At 40.7% G+C, this 20,316-nt stretch overlaps 1 protein-coding gene across 2 annotated transcripts in view; it reads right to left on the reverse strand.

The window, feature by feature from the left end:
* Positions 1 to 20,316, reverse strand: part of LOC120980528 (uncharacterized protein C11orf95 homolog) — an 85,215-nt gene that overhangs the window by 7,022 nt on the left and 57,877 nt on the right. The gene's annotated exons all lie outside the window — the stretch shown is intronic.

The following is a 20,316-nucleotide window of genomic DNA, read 5'->3' on the forward strand; positions in this document are numbered from 1 at the left end:
TGACTGATTGATTGGTACTATTTTAGGGTGCGTATGACTTTTTGATCACTTGCTATTACACTTTTTATGATGTAAGGTGACAAAAAAATGTTTTTTTACACCGTTTTTATATTTTTTTTTATTTTTTTTACGGCGTTAACCTGAGGGGTTAGGTCATGTGGTATTTTTATAGAGCAGGCTGTTACTGATGCGGCGATACCTAATGTACTTTTTTTTTCTTTTTCAATTTAACACAATATAAGCAATTTTGAAACAAAAAAAAAAAAAAAAAAAACATGTTTTAGTGTCTCCATAGTCTGAGAGCCATAGTTTATTTTTTAGGCGATTGTCTTAGGTAGGGGCTCATTTTTTGTGGGATGAGGTGACAGATTGGTACTATTTTGGGGGGCATACGCCTTTTTGATCGCTTGGTGTTGCACTTTCAGTGATGTAAGGTGATAAAAAAAAATGTTTTTTCAAGCACAGTTTTTTATTTATTTATGGTATTTACCTGAGGGGTTAGGTCATGTGATATTTTTATAGAGCCGGTCGATACGGACGCGGCGATACCTAATATTTCTACTTTTCTTTTCTACCCAATTTTTTATTTTATTTTTTACTTGAAACTTTAATTTTGTTTTATAAAAATTAATTTTTTTTTAACTTCTTTTTTTCTATTTATTTTTTGTCCCACTATGGGACTTCAACATTTCAGGGTCTGATCCCTGTTTCAATAATTGTATTGTACTCTATTAAACTGTCAGTGTCTAAAGGTCCATTCACACGTCCGTTGAATAGGTCCGGATCTGTTCCGCAATTATACGGAACGGGTGTGGACCCATTCATTTTCAATGGGGCCGGAAAAGATGCAGACAGCACACAGTGTGCTGTCCGCCTCCGCATTTTGGGCTGCAGCCTCGGAAAAAAATAGAGCATGCCCTATTCTTGTCCGCAGCTGCGGACAAGAATAGGAATGATCTATTAAGTTCCGACGATGTGCGACGTCAGTGTTTTGCGGTCCGCAAAACACTACGGACGTATGAATGGACGTTTTTTGCGTTCCGTATACGGCCCGTTTATTGCGTTCCGTATACGGTACGTATATGGAACCATTAATTTCAATGGGTCCGCAAAAAAAAACGGAATGTACTCCGTGAGCATTCCGTTTCCGTATGTCTGCAATTCCGTTCCGCTAGATTTGGAGACTTGTCCTATTCTTGTCCGCAAATCACGGTCCGTGGCTCCATTCAAGTCAATGGGTCCGCAAAAAAAACAGAACACATACGGAAATGCATCCGTATGTCTTCCGTATCCGTTCCGTTTTTTGCGGAACCATCTATTGAAAATGTTATGCCCAGCCCAATTTTTTCTATGTAATGACTGTATACTGTATATGCCATACGGAAAAACGGAACGGAAAAACGGAACCGAAACGGAAACAAAAAACGGAACAACGTATTCGGAAAAAACAACCTGCAAAACACTGAAAAAGCTATATGGTCGTGTGAAAGAGGCCTTAGGCCTCATGCACACGACCGTTGTTGTGTTCCGTTTTTCGTGATTTTCTGCGGACCCATTGACTTTCAATGGGTCCGTTGAAAACTCGGCTAATGCACCGTTTGTCATCCGCGTCCGTGATCCGTGGTTCCAGTCCGTCAAAAAAATCTAACCGGTCCTATTTTTTTTCACGGAAAACGGTTCGCGGACCCATTCAAGTCAATGGGACCGTGAAAAAACGCGGAGGCACACAAGATTGTCATCCGCGTCCGAGTCTGTTTTTTTCCTATCATTTGCATGGCAAACTTGACAGTTTTTTTTTTTTACTTTCCTTCATGTCTGGTGATCCTCCAAAAATAAAGGAAGACACACGGAAACGGATCACGGAACAACGGAACCCCATTTTGCGGAACGGAACACAACAACGGTCGTGTGCATGAGGCCTTACACTGTAGGACGCTAATAGTTGCCTAGGAGCTGATCGCGGCAGCGCGTTAATCCTAGGACAAGAATCCTCGTCCTAGTGCCCGAAGTACCGGCCAGTTGGACGAGCATTCTCGTCGAAGGTCCTTAAGGCGTTTTCCAAGATTTTTTTTTTACTAATGACCTATCCTCTGGATAGGCCATTAGTATCTGATTGGTTGGGGTCCGACACCTGGGAGTGCTGCGGCCTTCTCTCTGCTTTTCCTAGGCCAGTGACGAAACGTTTATCATTCACGTGGCCTAGGAGCAGCTCAGCCCCATTGAAGTGAATGGGGCTGAGCTGCAATACCAAGCACAACCACTACACTATGTACGGCGCTGTGATTAGTAAACTGCGAGAAGGTAAAACCGCTCACAGGAGCACCGCTGCCTTTTCAAAACAGCTGGTCGGCGGGGGTCCCAAGTGTCGGATAGCCACCGATAAGTAAAAAAATTAAATAAAATAAAATAAATCTTAGAAAATTTTAATCAAGCATGATTAAATGCAGATTACATTTTCCAATGTATTCCCCCTTGATGCATGATTCATCTCCATCCCATTTCCCTGTACATTAAAAGTTCGGGACTCTATTTAGTATGTACATTATTATACTGTATGCGTATATTTATTGTAACTGAAGTAAACAGTGAAGCAGAGTTTTGGGTGTCCTAGTTGCAATTTTTTTCATGGATGATGCACACATGAGCCTCATATGGAAGGACGACTAAGGAAATCTGCCTTTTGGCAGTGCCACTTACTAATAACTGGTTAAAGTCTATTCAGACAGCCAAACATTTTTAGCCCTTTTGCTGCTAGGGGTGTTTGGAAAGTTTGCACCCTATGCAGCCAAAACTATTTTCACAGTTTTGACATGTACAAATAAAATCCAAAATTCCAAAATAAAAACATCACACTGAGGCCTCTTTCAGACGGACGTTGCGGGAAAATGTGCGGGTGCGTTACGGGAACACCCGCGATTTTTCCGTGCGAGTGCAAAACACTGTAATGCGTTTTGCACTCGCGTGAGAAAAATCGCGCATGTTTGGTACCCAAACCCGAACTTCTTCACAGAAGTTCGGGCTTGGGATCTGTGTTCTGTAGATTGTATTATTTTCCCTTATAACATGGTTATGAGGGAAAATAATAGCATTCTGAATACAGAATGCATAGTAAAATAGCGCTGGAGGGGTTAAAAAAATAAAATAAAATAATTCAGCTTGCCTTAGTCCACTTGATCGTGCTGCACGGCTTCTCTTCTGTCTCCTTTGTTGAACAGGACCTGTGGTGACGTCACACCGGTGATCACATGATCCATCACCATGGTAAAAGATCATGTGATGACTGGAGTGACGTCACCACAGGTCCTGTTCCTGTAATGAATGCTCACCACAGGTCCTGTTCAACAAAGGAGACAGACGAGGAGCCGGGCAGCGCGATCAAGTGGACTAAGGCGAGTTGAATTATTTATTTATTTTTAACCCCTCCAGCGCTACCATGCGTTGCGTGAAAAACGCAGAATATAGAGCATGCTGCGATTTTCACGCAACGCACAAGTGATGCGTGAAAATCACTGCTCATGTGAACAGCCCCATAGAAATGAATGGGTCTGTATTCAGTGCAGGTGCAATGCGTTCAAACTCACGCATCGCATCCGCACGGAATCCTCGCCCGTGTGAAAGGGGCCTAACCTCCACACCCATATATTTTTTCTGAAAGCAGACACCTAGCACATTGTCAAAATGCCACTCAGCACTTTATACACACACACCCTCATGCAACTTTTCATCAAACTAATTTTCATAAAATTTGCATAAAAGTTATTACTCAGTAAAAGGGTTAATCAAGCAGAGAGTTATATGCACCATAACTCGTAAAAGTTCAACACGTGCAGAGTTCGTAGATGCCACATAGACCCAAATTTACATACACAGAGTGGTCTCTCAAGTTACAATATTAAATGGTTCCAGGGCGACCATTGTTGAAACCATTGTAACTTGAGTAATCGTTCCAAAACCCCTAACAGAAAATGAAGAGTTAAGAAAACTAAGCAGATGACTAAGACAGATAAAAGAAGTCCTTACATATACCAGTCAGGAATAGCTGCTAACTAGCAACTAATGCATCTATTTTTATCAGAGAAGTGACCTTGATTGGTTGGATCTGAGTCTGAGACATTGTAGGTTGAGTCTAGTTTCAACTTATGGGTCAGAAAAGACCATTGTATTGCTACTTTCACACTAGCGGTTTTTGAAGATCTGTCATGGATCTGCAAAAACGCTTCCGTTACAATAATACAATTGCATGCATCCGTCATGAACGGATCCGGCTGTATTATGTCTTATATAGCCATGACGGTTTTCTATTGTGCCAGATTGTTTCAGTGAAAACGGATCCGTCCCCATTGACTTACATTGTGTGCCAGGACGGATCCGTTTGGCTCCACTTCGTCAAGCAGCGTTTTGGTTTCCGCCTCCAGAGCAGAATGGAGACTAAATGGAGCGAACTGATGCATTCTGAGCGGATCCTTTTCCATTCAGAATGCATTAGGGCAAAACTGATCCATTTTGGACGCTTGTGAGAGCCCTGAACAGATCGCACAAACGGAAAGCCAAAACGCCAGTGTGAAAGTAGCCTATGTTGAAAATTGAAAATATTGTATCCTGATGCCATTTTATCTCCAGGGAGTACTGTATCTTCATAAAATCACCAGAACTGTCGGTCCTATCTGGTTTTAGGCTGGAAATTAAAAAATATTAAAGTAACAACCTGAAAAACACAGAGATTACACTCCTCAAATAGCAAGTGCACCCCAAAACCTGTACAGTTCCTGAAAGCAGACAAACCTGATGATTGCAATTGCCTTGACAGACTGTCAGAAATACAGTACAAACGAAAAATACAAATGTGATAGCACTCTACATCCAGCAATTTGCCTCCGTAGTAAGCCACTCACCGCGTCAAGGTCGCCTCTATTTGAGTGGTCCCTAACTCTATACATAAGAAATACAGCAGTGTAAAAAAAAATTATAATAAAATAGCGGTACGCATAAAAAGCAAATATAGCGCAAAATCAAATTTCGTTTCAAATCAGAAAGTATCCAGTTTGTGTTAATCCTTTAGGCCTCATGCACACGACCATATTTTGTTTCCGTGTCCGATAATTTTTTTTTGCGGATAGGATGCGGACCCATTAATTTCAATGGGTCCGCAAAAAAACACGGACAGCACACCGTGTGCTGTCCGCATCAGTATGTCCGATCCGTTGCTCCACAAAAAAAAAAAAAAAACAGTGCATGTCCTATTTGTTTCTAGTTTGCGGACAAGGATAGGCATTATTAGAATGGATCCGCAAAAAAACTAAACGGATGCCATACTGAACGTCATCTGGTTTTTTTTGCAGATCGCAAAACACATACAGTCGTGTGCATGAGGCCTTATAGAAAGTAAAGAAAAAGGAATACTAGGCTGTTCAAAAATAGCAGGGCCAGAATTTTCTTTAAAAACTGAAAAATGTTGAGATTTCACTTTACTTTGAATTACTGAACTAATATTTTGTGGCATAATCATGGTTTCTGAGTTGCATGAAGTCGACCTCTGAACAGGTATTCTAGTCCAGGACGATTGGACTACATTCCACAGTTCTTCTGCATTTTGTGGTTTTGCTTTATTAGGCCTCATGCACACGACCGTTGTTTTATTCCGTGTCCGTTGTTCCATTTTTCGTGATTTTCTGCGGACCCATTGACTTTCAATGGGTCAGTTGAAAACTCGGCTAATGCACCGTTTGTCATCCGCGTCCGTGGTTCCAGTCCGTCAAAAAAATATAACCTGTCCTATTTTTTTCACGGAAAACGGTTTGCGGACCCATTCAAGTCAATGGGACCGTGAAAAAACTCAGATGCACACAAGATTGTCGTCCGCATCCGTTTTTTTTCCTATCATTTGCATGGCAAACTTGACTTAGACTTTTTTATACTTTCCTTCATGTCTGGTGGTCCTCCAAAAATAAAGGAAGACACGAGGAAACGGATCACGGAACAACGGAACCCCATTTTGCGGAACGGAACAAAACAACGGTCGTGTGCATGAGGCCGAAACCACATTTTTATGTCACCCACAAGTTCTCGGAGGTTAGAGGCCATGGGATTGGGCTGGCCACTCAATTACCTTGATCGTGTTTGTAACCAAGATGTTGTACGCTTACTGGTGCCTCTTGAGTCATTGTTGTGTTTAAACACCTATTTCAAAAGGCATTTCTTCTTTGGCACGGGGGAACATTATCTACTTAAGTATTCTGATATATTCAAACTGATCCAGGATCCCTGGTATGCGATAAATAGGCCCGACACCATGGTATGAGAAACATCCCCATATCATGATTTTTGCACCACCATGCTTTACTGTCTTCACAGGGTGCTGTGGCTTGAATTCGGTGCTTGGGGGTCGGACATACTGTCTGCGGCCATTAGACTAAAAAATAACAATTTTGCTTTCACCTGTCTGCAAAGCATTGCGCCATTTCACTTTGGGCCAGTCTATGTGATTCTTGGAAAATTTTAACCTATTCAGGGACATGTGTGTATTTTTAACAACGGGACTTTACAGAGAGTTCTTGCTGGTAAGGCTACTTTCACACCTGCGTTAGGTGCGGACCCGTCTGGTATCTGCACAGACGGATCCGCACCTATAATGCAAACGCTTAGATCCGTTCAGAACGGATCCGTTTGCATTACCATGAACAAAAAAAAATAAAAAATATTTTTTTTTTTTGTTCATGATAATGCAAACGGATCCGTTTTGACTTTACATTAAAAGTCAATGGGGGACGGATCCGTTTGAAAATTGAGCCATATTGTGTCAACTTCAAACGGATCCGTCCCCATTGACTTACATTGTAAGTCTGGACGAATCCGTTTGCCTCCGCACGGCCAGGCGGACACCCGAACGCAGCAAGCTGCGTTCAGGGGTCCGCCTGCTGAGCGGAGCGGAGGACAAACGGTGCCAAACTGATGCATTCTGAGCGGATCCGCATCCACTCAGAATGCATTAGGGCTGGACGGATCCGTTCGGGGCCGCTTGTGAGAGCCTTCAAACGGAACTCACAAGCGGAGCCCCGAACGCTAGTGTGAAAGTAGCTTACCTTGGCTCCACTTAACTGTCACTAGTAACTTCAGATCTCGGATCTTTCTGGAAGTGATCACTGGCTGAGCATTTGCCAGTTTGACTACTCTCCAATCCATTTGAGCACTAGTTCCCCGCTTCCTTCCGTGTCTTTCAGGTTATGGTTGCCACTTCAAGGCATTTGAGATCATTTTAGCTATAAGAAGCCAATAATTTGCTGCACGTCTGTTTTTCCTCCTCTAATCAATTTCTGGAACAATCGATTTTCCCCAGTATTTGAGAAGAAAATGCTAAATAAACAACATGTGTAACATTTGCCACCCTCCTACCTAAAATAAGGGCCAAAATTGACACCCGTTATATCACAGAATGAATGACTTCACCAAGGTAACTCCTCACAGCTATTATTTTGAGCATGCAGCATGGCATGCATGTCCTAATTGTTGGGTCTGTTTTTTTTTCTATTACTTACATCTCTACTACTTACAAGTACATTTTTTGATATGTAAAAAAAAAGTGATTTATCAGTTTAACCCATACAAGCTATTTTTCACCTTAAGATCCAAGCCAAATTTTGGAAATCTAACACATGTCACTATGTGGTAATAACTCTGAAATGCTTTTACTTATCCAAGCCATTCTGAGATTTTTTTCTCGTCACGCATTGTACTTCATGACAGTGGTAAATTTGAGTCAATATATTCCACCATAAAAAATTTCAAATTTCTAATTCTCCGCTTTTAAGACAGATATTGATACATCATTACTTTACATTTCCCATATGTCTACTTTATGTTGCCATAATTTTGTAAAGGTCTTTTTTTAATGCAATTTCTAAAATTTTAAAGAAAAGTATTCAAAACCCACTTTAACCCCTTCGATACCAGCACCATACATGTACAGCACTGGAGCGATAAGCAAACATGGTGCTCGCTTGCACGTGCAACGGACGTCATGGCCAGCGAGTTTGAAAAAGCAGAAACCCGCGGCTAATTACTGCGACCGGCAATAATGCCGAACGCGGTAATCAAGTGAGATCACGGCATCTAAAGGGTGAAAAACATGGAAGCTTGCGCTTCTGGGATTCTTGCAGGAATCCTTTGCGGCCAATGAGAATGCCGGTAGTTGATTTAAATGCACTGGGTCTTGCTGAAGAGACTCAGGCATTTAAGCTGCAATTCTTATTTTGGCCAGCAGGTGGCAGGCTAACATAAGAAATGAGCAATTCTGAGAAATAAATGGATGTAAAAAATCCATTATTGTTCAGAATTAACTAAAAATTGGATTTTGTAAGCTCAAATACAAGCATCAAAATCATAACCAAAAAGGAAAAAAAAACTTAAATATATAAAAAAAATTCAAGTTTAAATCACCCCCCTTTCCGTAGAATAAAAAAAAAAAAAATACATAAATAACAAAATATAAACCTCATGGGTATCACCGCGACCGAAAACGCCTGTTCTATTAAAATCTAAAAATACTTTTCCAATTTTAGTCGTTCATATGAGGCCATGTCAAGGATTGACATGGCATTGTCCAGTTTGGATTTTATAAATTCTGTGCACCATATGAAGTATGAAGTCCACTGCATCTCTGAGGATTCTCCCATTTTGTTGATATTCAGAGAAAAGGAGTCTTCCCGGATAACCGGGAATTTTCAGCTGAATCCACATTGGATCCTATTAGTTAAGGAACAAGAATACATAAGTAATGAGATTAAAGAGTTTTGGATTAGAAATGTGGGATCAACCCATATCCATTTTGTTTGGGATGCCCTAAAGGCATTCCTGAGGGGATTATATAAGTGTAAAATAAAAGAAAATTAAATCAAATTTGCCAAATCCGAGAAGCAGCTTGAGGAGAGGGTAAGGGCACTTGAGGTTAACATTATTAATAATAATAATAATAATTTGGAAATCCAACACCAATTAATCAATGCTAAGGAGGAGTATAATAACTTCCTCAACAATAAGGCACAGCACAGTTTTTTCCTCTGGTCAGAAATATTTTTGCTAGTCAGGTAAACCTGGATGACTGTTGGCATCTGTAATTCAGAATCAAAAGGGAAATAATATTAATTGTATTAGAACGAGGAATGGCAAGATCTCATCTGACCCCAAGGTTATTGAAAAGGAGTTTTTAGTATATTTCTCATCCATGTATAAATCTGAGGCAGTAGGGAAAGAGGGGGATGTTGATTTATTTTTAAATGATTCCTCTCTCCACGTGTTAACAGAGGGTGAAAGTGCTTTACTGAATGCCCCAATTCAACTAAGTGAGTTACAAGAGGCCATAAGATCAACTCGTGGGAACTCTGCCCCCAGTTCTGACGGACTTCCATTGGAAATTTATAGATGTTATGGGGATGCGCTGCTGCCCTATTTATTACAGGTTTTTAATGAATCCTTGGAATCGGAAAATTTATCTCAATCACAATCATAAGCGGTCATTACACTTATCTTAAAAAAGGGGAAGGATGGAAAGGAGATTAGATCATATCGGCCAATATCATTATTAAACACCGATTTTAAAATATTTGCGAAAATACTGGCCAATAAACTTAAGAAAGTTAGAGATAAGTTGATACATCCTGATCTGACTGGGTTTATCCCTAAGCGTCATGCCCAGTCGAATATTCGACAGGTCACGGTTAATATTCAAGTGAGAGAGGGGGAGCACCGCTCCATCCTGTCACTAGACGCCCCTAAGCGTTTGACAGGGTGGAGTGGCCATTCCTGACCAGGATGAATCTGGGACCTAATTTCATCAAATGGGTTCAGTTATAATATAGTTCCCCGACGGCGAGAATAAACATTGATGGGGTATTTTCAGAATAGTTTTATTTATATATAGAGGCACCAGACAGGGATGCCCCCTTTCCCCCCTCTTATTTTTTTGGAATCTCTTGCTTATCAGATGAGAGTATAGTAGGATTTGGGGGGGATATGGGGCTAATGATAAAATAAGTTTATATACAGATGATGTACTTATTTTCTTGAAGTCAGGATACGCAATTTTACCACATGTAATGAAGGTAATAGACAATTATGGCTCCTTTTCTGGTTTCCAAATCAACTGGGCCAAATCGGTATTACTTTGAATCGCCCGGCCATCGATAAGGTGGAAAATGTTAGGATCTTGAACCCCACAGATAAGTTTGAATACTTAGGGATTAAGATTGGTGCTGCTCTCTCGGATTTTAGTAAGTTAAACCTTTTTCCTATGGTTGATAAAGTTAGGGCTAAAATAAGAGTATGGAAGAAGCTCCCGCTAGGTCAAGCGGAGAGAATTGCCTTGGTAAAAATGGTGCTCCTTCCTCAAATCCTTTACATATTAACGGCATGCCCGATATGGATTAAAGATACCCTCTTTAATTTGTCGGAACAATTAATTAATGATTTAATCTGGGGCAGAAAACATGTCCGGATCAAGCAGAGATATCTCTGGCTTGCAGAAGAGGATGGTAGTCTCTCTCTACCTCATTTCCAGGGATATTTCATTGCCGCCCAACTTCAATGGTGTATGAGTAAAAGACCAAGCGGTTTCGTTTGGCATATTATAGGGGAGAGTAAAGGCCCTCAGCAAAATATATTTAGTATTCTGGAAACTGGCTATTTAGGTTTACGGGGTAAATACTGTACTATTAGTAGAATTCTTCACTTGGTCTGGAATTAAATTAGAATGGTTTTTGGATTATCTCACGCTTTTTATTTCACCCCTCTTTGGCAGAATTCTAATATAAGGATAGTTTTGCTCAATTGCAGATTACAAATTTTGGGAAAAGAGGGGTCTGATTCGAATATCACAATTAGGGTCCATTCACACGTCCGTTTTTTCTTTCCTGATCTGTTCCGTTTTTTGCTGAACAGATCTGGACCAGATCTGGACCCATTCATTTTCAATGGGTCCTGAAAAAAATCAGACATTGAGCTGTCCGTTTTTTTCCAGGACCCATTGAAAATGAATGGGTCCAGATCTGGTCCAGATCTGTTCAGCAAAAAACGGAACAGATCAGGAAAGAAAAAACGGACGTGTGAATGGACCCTTGGTCACATTAGGGCGTATTAGGTCACTGGAGGAATTATGTACTGATGTAGAGGTAGATACACTAGTCAAGTTTCGATATTCACAATTAAGACGCGTTTGTAAGTACGAAGAATAAGGATTATTTTTTGATTGAAGATCACGAATTGACGGATTTTTGTTTTAAGTATTATGAAACTTGGGTCTCAATTGCACAAATATACAATAGAATTAGGAAAGGTTTGGGTAAGGTGATAAAATTTAAGAGTGAGAACAAATGGTCTCAAGAGATTCAGAGTTGTCAGGCACTTAATTGGGATACAGTTTATAAGAATATAAAAAAGGGCTTCAATATCTGGTAGCCATAGACTAATACAATTTAATATCGTTCATAGTTTATATTATACCCCCCTTTTGTTATCTAAGAACAAGCCGGCTTCATTCATTTGATATGGAGCTGTCCTGTTATTCAACTGTACTGGCACAGAATCCATGCAAAACTTAGTAGGGTGACCAATTTAAATTTTGTATTCAGAATAGAACTTGCAATTTTGGGTCTCATCCCGCTAGATAACATTAGCAAGAGGGATGAAATAAGATGGTTGAAAGGGTTAATGTTAGCTAGAGTCATCATTGTTAGAAATTGGGGATCTGAAAAACAACTCGAATTTGCCAAGTGGAAATGCCTAATGAACAAGATTATTAAAGGGTTTCTATCACTTCGTATGACATAATTAGCTCTCAGACACTAGCGATCTGCTAGTGTCTGCTCTGGCCAACCATCCTAATATAACAGCTTTTGGGGCAGCCGTTTTGCTAAAAAAAGAACTTTTATAAATATGCTAATGAGCCTCTAGGTGCTATGTGGGCGTCATTAGCACCTAGAGGCTCCGTCTACCTTCATAAACAGCCACCGCCCAGCGCGTCCCTCCAGCCCGCCCATCTCCTGCTGAATGCGATCCTCCGTGTGACGCAGCGGACGAATTCTCGCGCATGCACCGTGCGCGGCTGTATTCGGCGCATGCACAGTGAATGTCTGACCGCTTCCCTGCTCAGACATCTCCACTGCGCCTACGCCGATGACGTCATACTGCTCCAAGGAACAGGCGCAGTGGAGATGTCTGAGCAGGGAAGCGGTCAGACATTCACTGCGCATGCGCTGAATACAGCCGCGCACGGCGCATGTGCGAGAATTCGTCCGCTGCGTCACACGGAGGATCGCATTCCGGAGGACATGGGCAGGCTGGAGGGACGCGCTGGGCGGTGGCTGTTTATGAAGGTAGACGGAGCCTCTAGGTGCTAATGATGCCCACATAGCACCTAGAGGCTCATTAGCATATTTATAAAAGTTCTTTTTTTAGCAAAACGGCTGCCCCAAAAGCTGTTATATTAGGATGGTTGGCCAGAGCAGACACTAGCGGATCGCTAGTGTCTGACAGCTAATTATGTCATACGAAGTGATAGAAACCCTTTAATTATGAAAGGGTCTTATTTGTGGAAAAACAACAGTTGGGACAATGGGCTCAGATATGGGTAAATTGGAGTTAGGCTACTTTCACACTCGCGTTTGGTACGGATCTGTTCAGACAACCGTCTGCATCAGTTCAGAACGGATCCGTTTGTATTATCTTTAACATAGCCAAGACGGATCTGTCTTGGAACACCATTGAAAGTCAATGGAGGACGGATCAGTTTTCTATTGTGCCAGATTGTGTCATAGAAAACGGATCCGTCCCTATTGACTTACATTGTGTATCAGAACGGATCAGTTTGGCTCAGTTTCGTTAGACGGACACCAAAACGCTGCAAGCAGCGTTTTGGTGTCCGTCTCTAAAGCGGAATGGAGACGGAAACGGAGGTAAACTGATGCATTCTGAGCAGATCCTTTTCCATTCAGAATGCATTAGGGCAAAACTGATCCGTTTTGGACCGCTTGTGAGAGCCCTGAACGGATCTCACAAACGGAAAGCCAAAACGCCAGTGTGAAAGTAGCCTTAGTCGTTTGTAGGTCAATGTGGATTTGAACCCTTGTGGATTCCCCCTGGCTTTATACGGAATCCTTTAGAATTGTGTGGGATGGCTCCTGAGATAATGAGGGAAATTGGATGGGTTGGTGGGTAGGGCTTTTACAATGGAAATGTTTATAAGAATGATAACTTGGCTGTGTATTAATTTATTTTAAGAGAAAGTAATTTAATATTACTGGACTAGATACTGACTGTGCATTTTTTTTTCAACTAATAGATATGTATTTTTGCTTATAATGTATTTTGTCCCAGGAATGATTCTCTTCATGTTTGCTATTAACAATCTTTTGTATTGTAATATTTCTTTTCTCTAATAAAAAAATAAAAATACTTTTCCAATATGGCCTAACCGAAAAAGGGTCAAACTGGCCAATTTGCAATTTTTTCATTGCTTCTCTTACCCCAAAAAAAGGTAATAAAATCAGATAAAGTCACACACCTGCAAAAAATGAGCCCCCACACAGCTCAGTAGATCAGAATATGGTGATGTTAAAAAAAAAAAAAAATATCTCAAACTCTACATTTATTTTTACACTAGACATAAAAACCTATACATATGTGGTATCATTATAATCGTACTGACCCAGAGAATGAAGGGCACAGGTCAGTTTTGCTGCAAACGGAAGGTGTTGAAAAAAAAAAAATGTGGAGGAATTGCGTTTTTTTTTTTTTTTTTTCAATTCTGCCCCATTTAGATTTTTTTTTCCTGCTTCCCACTACATTCTATGCCATATTAAATGGTGGCATTAGAAAGTACAACTTGTCCCACAAAAAATAAGCCCTCATACAGCTATGTGAACGGAAAAATAAAGTTATTGGTCAATGAAGATAGGGAAGAAAGATGAAAACGCAAAAAAGGACCAATTCAGGTTAAGGACCAATACAGTTATGAAGTCACTTTGTGGTGCTTACATAATAGAAACCACACAAATTACTACATTGTAGAAACGACATCCCTTTAGTTATTCAAATATGAGTCTACAAACTTTGTTAAACCTTTCGGTGTTCCACAAGAATTAAAGGAAAATAGAGGGTAAATTTAAAAATGTCACCTTTTTTTTTGCAGATTTTAAATTTTAATCCATTTCTTTCCTGTAAGGCAGCATAGGTTAACAGCCAAACAAAATTCAACATTTATAACCCTGATTCTGCAGTTTACAGAAACACTCCATATGTGGTCGTAAACTGCTGCATGGGCACACGACAGGGCAGAGAAGGGAACAAGCAGCATATGGATTTTGGAGGGCAGGTTTCACTAGGATAATTTTATGTTGCCATCTCGTATTTGAAGACCCCCCCCCATACACCCCTACAGTAGAAACTCCCAAAAAGTAACCCTATTTTGGAAACTACGGGATAAAGGTGACAGATTTATTGGTACTATTTTGGGGTACATAAAATTTTTGATCGCTCGATATTATGCTTTTTATGAGGCAAGGTAAACAACAAAAAACAGCTGTTCTGGCACAATTTCTATTTTTTACAGCATTCACCTAACAGGACAGATCATGTGTTATTTTTATAGAGCAGGTTGGTACGGACACAACGGTATATGTCAAATATGTCTATTTTTATTTTTTGTTTCAGTTTTACCTAATAAAGCACTTTTTAAAAACAAATCATGTTTTTGTGTCTCCATTTTCAGAAAGCCATTTATTTTATTTTTTTTCTGCGGATCGTCTTGTGTAGGAGTTCGTTTTTTGCAGGAAGAATTGACATTTTATTGGTACCATTTCTGGGTACATGTGATTTTTTTCATCAATATTACACTTTTTTGGGGCATGGTCAAAGTTTAGTTTTTTTATGGCGTTCACCTGAGGGGGTAGGTAATGCGATATTTTTATATAGGATGTCGTTACAGATGCAGCAATACCCAATGGGTCTATTTTTTTTATCTCAATTTTACATAACACAAGCATTTTTTTTTAAAAAAAAATTTTAAAAAAAATCCTTTTTGTGACTCCATTATCTGAAAGCCATATATTTTTTTTTTTCTACCCATCATCTTGTGTAGGAGTTAGTTTTTTGCAGCAAGAATTAATGTTTTTATTGGCTTCATATATAAAAACAATACAAAAACCAAAACAATATAAAACAAAACAAAAACCAAAAAAGCAGCGTGCATTCCGCATTTTATGGAACGTAATCGAACAGTCCGATCCTATTTTTTGGGGGGACAAGGTGACTAAAAATGGCAAATCGCGCATTTTTATTTTTTTCTGTTATGGTATTCACCGCATAGGAGATATTTTTAATGTTTTAATAGTTGGCACTTTTTTGGGCGTGGCGATATGTAATATGTTTATTATTTATATATTTTAGATGTAAAATAGGGAACGGGGGTGATTTAAATGTAATTTTTTTTTCTTTTACTTTTTATTTAATAACTATTAGCCCCCTAAGGGCCTAGAACCTGGAATCTTTTCATCCCTTGTCCTATTCACCCTAATAGAGCTCTATTAGGGTGAATACGATCTCACACTCTCCCTGCTGCCCTGTGCATAGTGTACACAGCAGCAGGGAGGTTACCATGGCAGCCAGGGCTTCAGTAGCGTCCCAACCGATCGGAGCCCCAGGATTACACTGCTGGGGCTCCGATCCGAAGCTGCCACTGCACCACCAATGAGGAGGGGACCCTGTGGCCACTGCCACAGATGACTTTAATACTGGGGGGGACGCTGCGCCACCAATGAAGATGAGTAACCTTTTAATACAAATACAGGAGACGGGTGTCGGCGGCAGAAACAAATAGCCGCCACCCGACCTCTATGACAGGGAGCTGCGATTTGCGGCAGTTAACCCCTCAGGTGCCGGTATAAAAGTATCAATTGGGTATCGATAATTTGATACCCGCTACAACCCTATTTTCCATTGTGACGCACTAGTAAGTCATATGTCACAAATGGGTTAATGATATTGGACTGCTTCCTTTTTTAATTTTTTTTTTTTAACACTACTGTATATTATATCCCTGTCTGCTGATGATCATTATCACTATTACTGCAGCATGTAACGGACAGATACTTGTTAGATATTTAAAGGGAACCTGTCACCAGTTTTATGGTGTCCTAAGGGCAACATAAATAAGTGACTGATTCTCTTAGCAAAATGCTGGGTCACTTTCTTTAATTGACCCAGTCAATCTGCCCACATCTTGTATTGAAAAGCTCCAGCTCATAATGATGAATCCTGAATATTCATGAGCTCCTGACTCTCCCCGCCTATCTGCTGCTGATTGACAGTTATTTTCCATATGAATCAGCAGCAGGTGGGCAGGGGAGTGGCTATAGCTCTGAATTAAAAAAACGCTGGACTCACTGACATCACGCTGGACTCAAATCAGCTCATTAGCATGTGGCATCTTTGTGTGTATATTATGAGGTAACCATCTGTCACACCAGTAAGTGAATACATCTAAGGCCTCTTTCACACTTGCGTTGTTGGGATCCGGCATGCACTTCCGTTGCCGGAGGTGCCTGCCGGATCCGGAAAAACGCAAGTGTACTGAAAGCATTTGAAGACGGAACCGTCTTCCAAATGCTTTCAGTGTTACTATGGCACCCAGGACGCTATTAAAGTCCTGGTTGCCATAGTAGGAGCGGGGAGCGGGGGAGCGGTATACTTACCGTCCGTGCGGCTCCCCGGGGCGCTCCAGAATGACGTCAGAGCGCCCCATGCGCATGGATGACGTGATCCATGCGATCACGTGATCCATGCGCTTGGGGCGCCCTGACGTCACTCTGGAGCGCCCCGGGAGCCGCACGGACGCTAAGTACACTGCTCCCCCGCTCCCCGCTACACTTACCATGGCTGTCAGGACTTTAGCGTCCCGGCAGCCATGGTAACCACTCTGAAAAAGCTAAATGTCGGCTCCGGCAATGCGCCGAAACGACGTTTAGCTTAAGGCCGGATCCGGATCAATGCCTTTCAATGGGCATTAATTCCGGATCCGGCCTTGCGGCAAGTGTTCCGGATTTTTGGCCGGAGCAAAAAGCGCAGCATGCTGCGGTATTTTCTCCGGCCAACAAACGTTCCGTACCGGAACTGAAGACATCCTGATGCATCCTGAACGGATTACTCTCCATTCAGAATGCATTAGGATAATCCTGATCAGGATTCTTCCGGCATAGAGCCCCGACGACGGAACTCTATGCCGGAAGACAATAACGCAGGTGTGAAAGAGCCCTAAGGCACTTTTTAGTAGTTAATGATTGTATATAATTAGTTAGATTATAATCAAATATCCACATGACAGGTTCCCTTTAACTGTTTAGATCTAGTATGGACAGGATAGGGACTGTGTACTGTGTAATCTTCGTCAATGCTTGTGTATTTGTGTTGTATTAGGTGCAACAATTTTGGTTCTGTGATCCAGTTGCTGGTAAACAACCAGATCACGGTGTCAATAAACAGCCTAATTAAGCACAGAGGGATAATTAGATGAGCAAGTGCTCGTCTCCACTCCTATTCTGAAAAAACTCACATATGACAATCAAAGAGCAAGCATGCTGATTGATGTGGGAAGGGGGTTGATAACATGCACAGAAATTCATGTTACCCTACCCCCAAGGTTAATGTACAGTTACACAGGGAGGGAGTATCTGTCTTCTCATATGTGCACCTTGTCAGCATATCCCCCACTGGCTGACATCTCAGCCAGCTGAAGGGTGGACGTCTGCTTTATCCAGGAATTTCTCACACTCCGTAGATATAGATCTCAGAGATCGGTTCAGAAGTGAGAGCCGCAGGTATATGCAGTTTTCATTGGGACCCAATTCTAAGGGCTGTGGCTTGTGATGTATTGCAGCCAACCGCCACAATCCTGGTCTTGCTTTAAAGATGAGATTGCATCTCCTTCATCCCTAGTTGTTTCACGGCCTGAGATCCAACCAACTGTAGCAAGAACATATGATATATATCCTTGGCTACTAAAGGGTCACCCTGCAAGGACTTATGACATACAGTGGATTGCAAAAGTTTGGACACACCTGGTCAAAATTACTGATACTGTGAAGATTGAACAATTAAGCAAGTTGAAGATTAAATGATCTCCAAAAGGCAAGTACACTTAGAAAATGAGACAAAAGGGATATGTTGACGATGTAGAAGTTGTCACTATAAAGAGGGCAATGAAAAGTAATAAAAATAAAAATGAATAGATATATAGAACACCGATTATGACTGAACATGTGTTTTGTTAGAGAGAGACCATTCCACTCTTCCTATTTGAGAAATATCCATTTGGAAACAACTAAAAGGTGGAGAGGAGATATAATGAAACCAAATGAAGCAATGGGATGAGTGCTTTGGATCAGTTTTTTTTAAAAGATTTGATTGTATAGTTCTGATTGTTATATATAAATTGAAGAACTTTGGACTTTTAGAAAAGCATCAAAATGAATATATATGTAGCATAAATCCATGCCAGGGTTTAGGTGGGTGGTTGGGAACCACACAGTATATAAGTAGGAGGTAGTTGGATCCCACATTATAGCCACTGAGGAAGAGGATTAACCCTCGAAACGCGTCTAGCCTGATTTGGAGAGGACAACTACCCATCTAAACCTAAAGAAAACCGAAAGAAAGTGTATTTGAGAAAATCGCTCCTTGTACGGACCGATATATACACTTATCCACAATCAGGAGCGGTGCTCGAACATATCGCGAGCTAATACAAGAGTTGCCGGGAGAATGACACGCAAACCAGACGAGGTTTGATGACGTCAGAGGAAGGCCACGAGACTAACTAAGAACGCCGAACATCCCGTGAACAACTATCGGACTTTAACTATATCCAGCGGTGATACATAGCTAGTCGCACCGAAGCAGACCACCTAAAGCAACGAACACCACGTAGGGGAAGGTAAGAGGGTGAGCATCAGGGGGACGCCCCAGACGCAACCCCTATATACTAATACCTAACCCCATATACTAACATCTAACCTCTAAGCTACATTGATTGCCAATATTGGAGGAATATTGACGGATACTGGGAGACCTATACGTCTATCCTGACATTTAAACACTGCACGAGGATTTTATCACATTTAATATTTTTACCTTGACACCTTGTCTTTATATTTTTAAAACAGCATTTTTTCATCTGGAATCACTTGAACATTTTGTCACATCATGGACATTTTTGGATGTATTTCTTGATATTTTTTTGATACTTTGTTAGTTGTTACACAGGGTGTAAATGTACTAGTTATAGGTATACCAAAGGCAGGACATTTATTCCAGATATTAAGAGTCAAGATATATTCACCAGATATATTCACCAATATATAGGAATCTATACAATTATGTTTTAGGATATATTAATTTTATATGTGTTGTAATCAATTTTAAATATTGAAATAGATAAAGTATTGACAATATACCAGGTGGTGAGTGCTTATTTTATTCATTTATCTAATTTAAACCTTTTTGCTACTGGGTGGATAGGTGAACCACCCATAAAATATAGCACCATTATCGTACACCAGATACGGGTGAGCCACGATATACATTTTTCCTATCAAGTTAAAAGATAAAACACACTTTTTTAAGCAATATTAGTGTATTATTTTGGTTTTCTACAATTTTAGAGTTGGAAAAAAGGAAAGGAGTGAAAGTATGGGAACCTAAGGAGATTTGAGCACTCAGATAACATTGACCAAAGTCTCAGATCTTAAATAGCCTGTTAGGGTTAAGGTTTGTTCACTTCAGCAAATGACATTCATCATGCAGACAAAGTTAATACAAGGCAGGTTACTAATGTATTGTAATGGTCTATATCTCCTTTGCTGGCTAGATTCATTTTTATACCGCATTATAAACTGCTCTTATCCAGCGATTATGGCCACCACTTCAGTGCAGATACGAGGAGGCAGGGATGGGCACTGCTGCACATACATGCCAATGCACGCTCCCAGCCACCAGAGAAGATGGCACATTTTCCTACTGCTGCTGGATTGCAGGGTAGTTGTAACCCCTGGAAACGAGCAGTGTATAATGGGATAGAAAAATGAATCCCGCCAGAAAATGAGGCAATATGGACAAACACAATACATTAGTAAGTGACTTGTATTAACATTGTCCACATGATAAATGTAATTTTCTGAAGTGAGACAACCCCTTTTAAAGAGGACCTTTCACCTATTATGACACTGTGAACTAACTATACAGATATGTAGAGCGGCGCCCGGGGATCTCACTGCACTT

This window comes from Bufo bufo, chromosome 10, assembly GCF_905171765.1.
Source record: "Bufo bufo chromosome 10, aBufBuf1.1, whole genome shotgun sequence".
Lineage (NCBI taxonomy): Eukaryota > Metazoa > Chordata > Amphibia > Anura > Bufonidae > Bufo > Bufo bufo.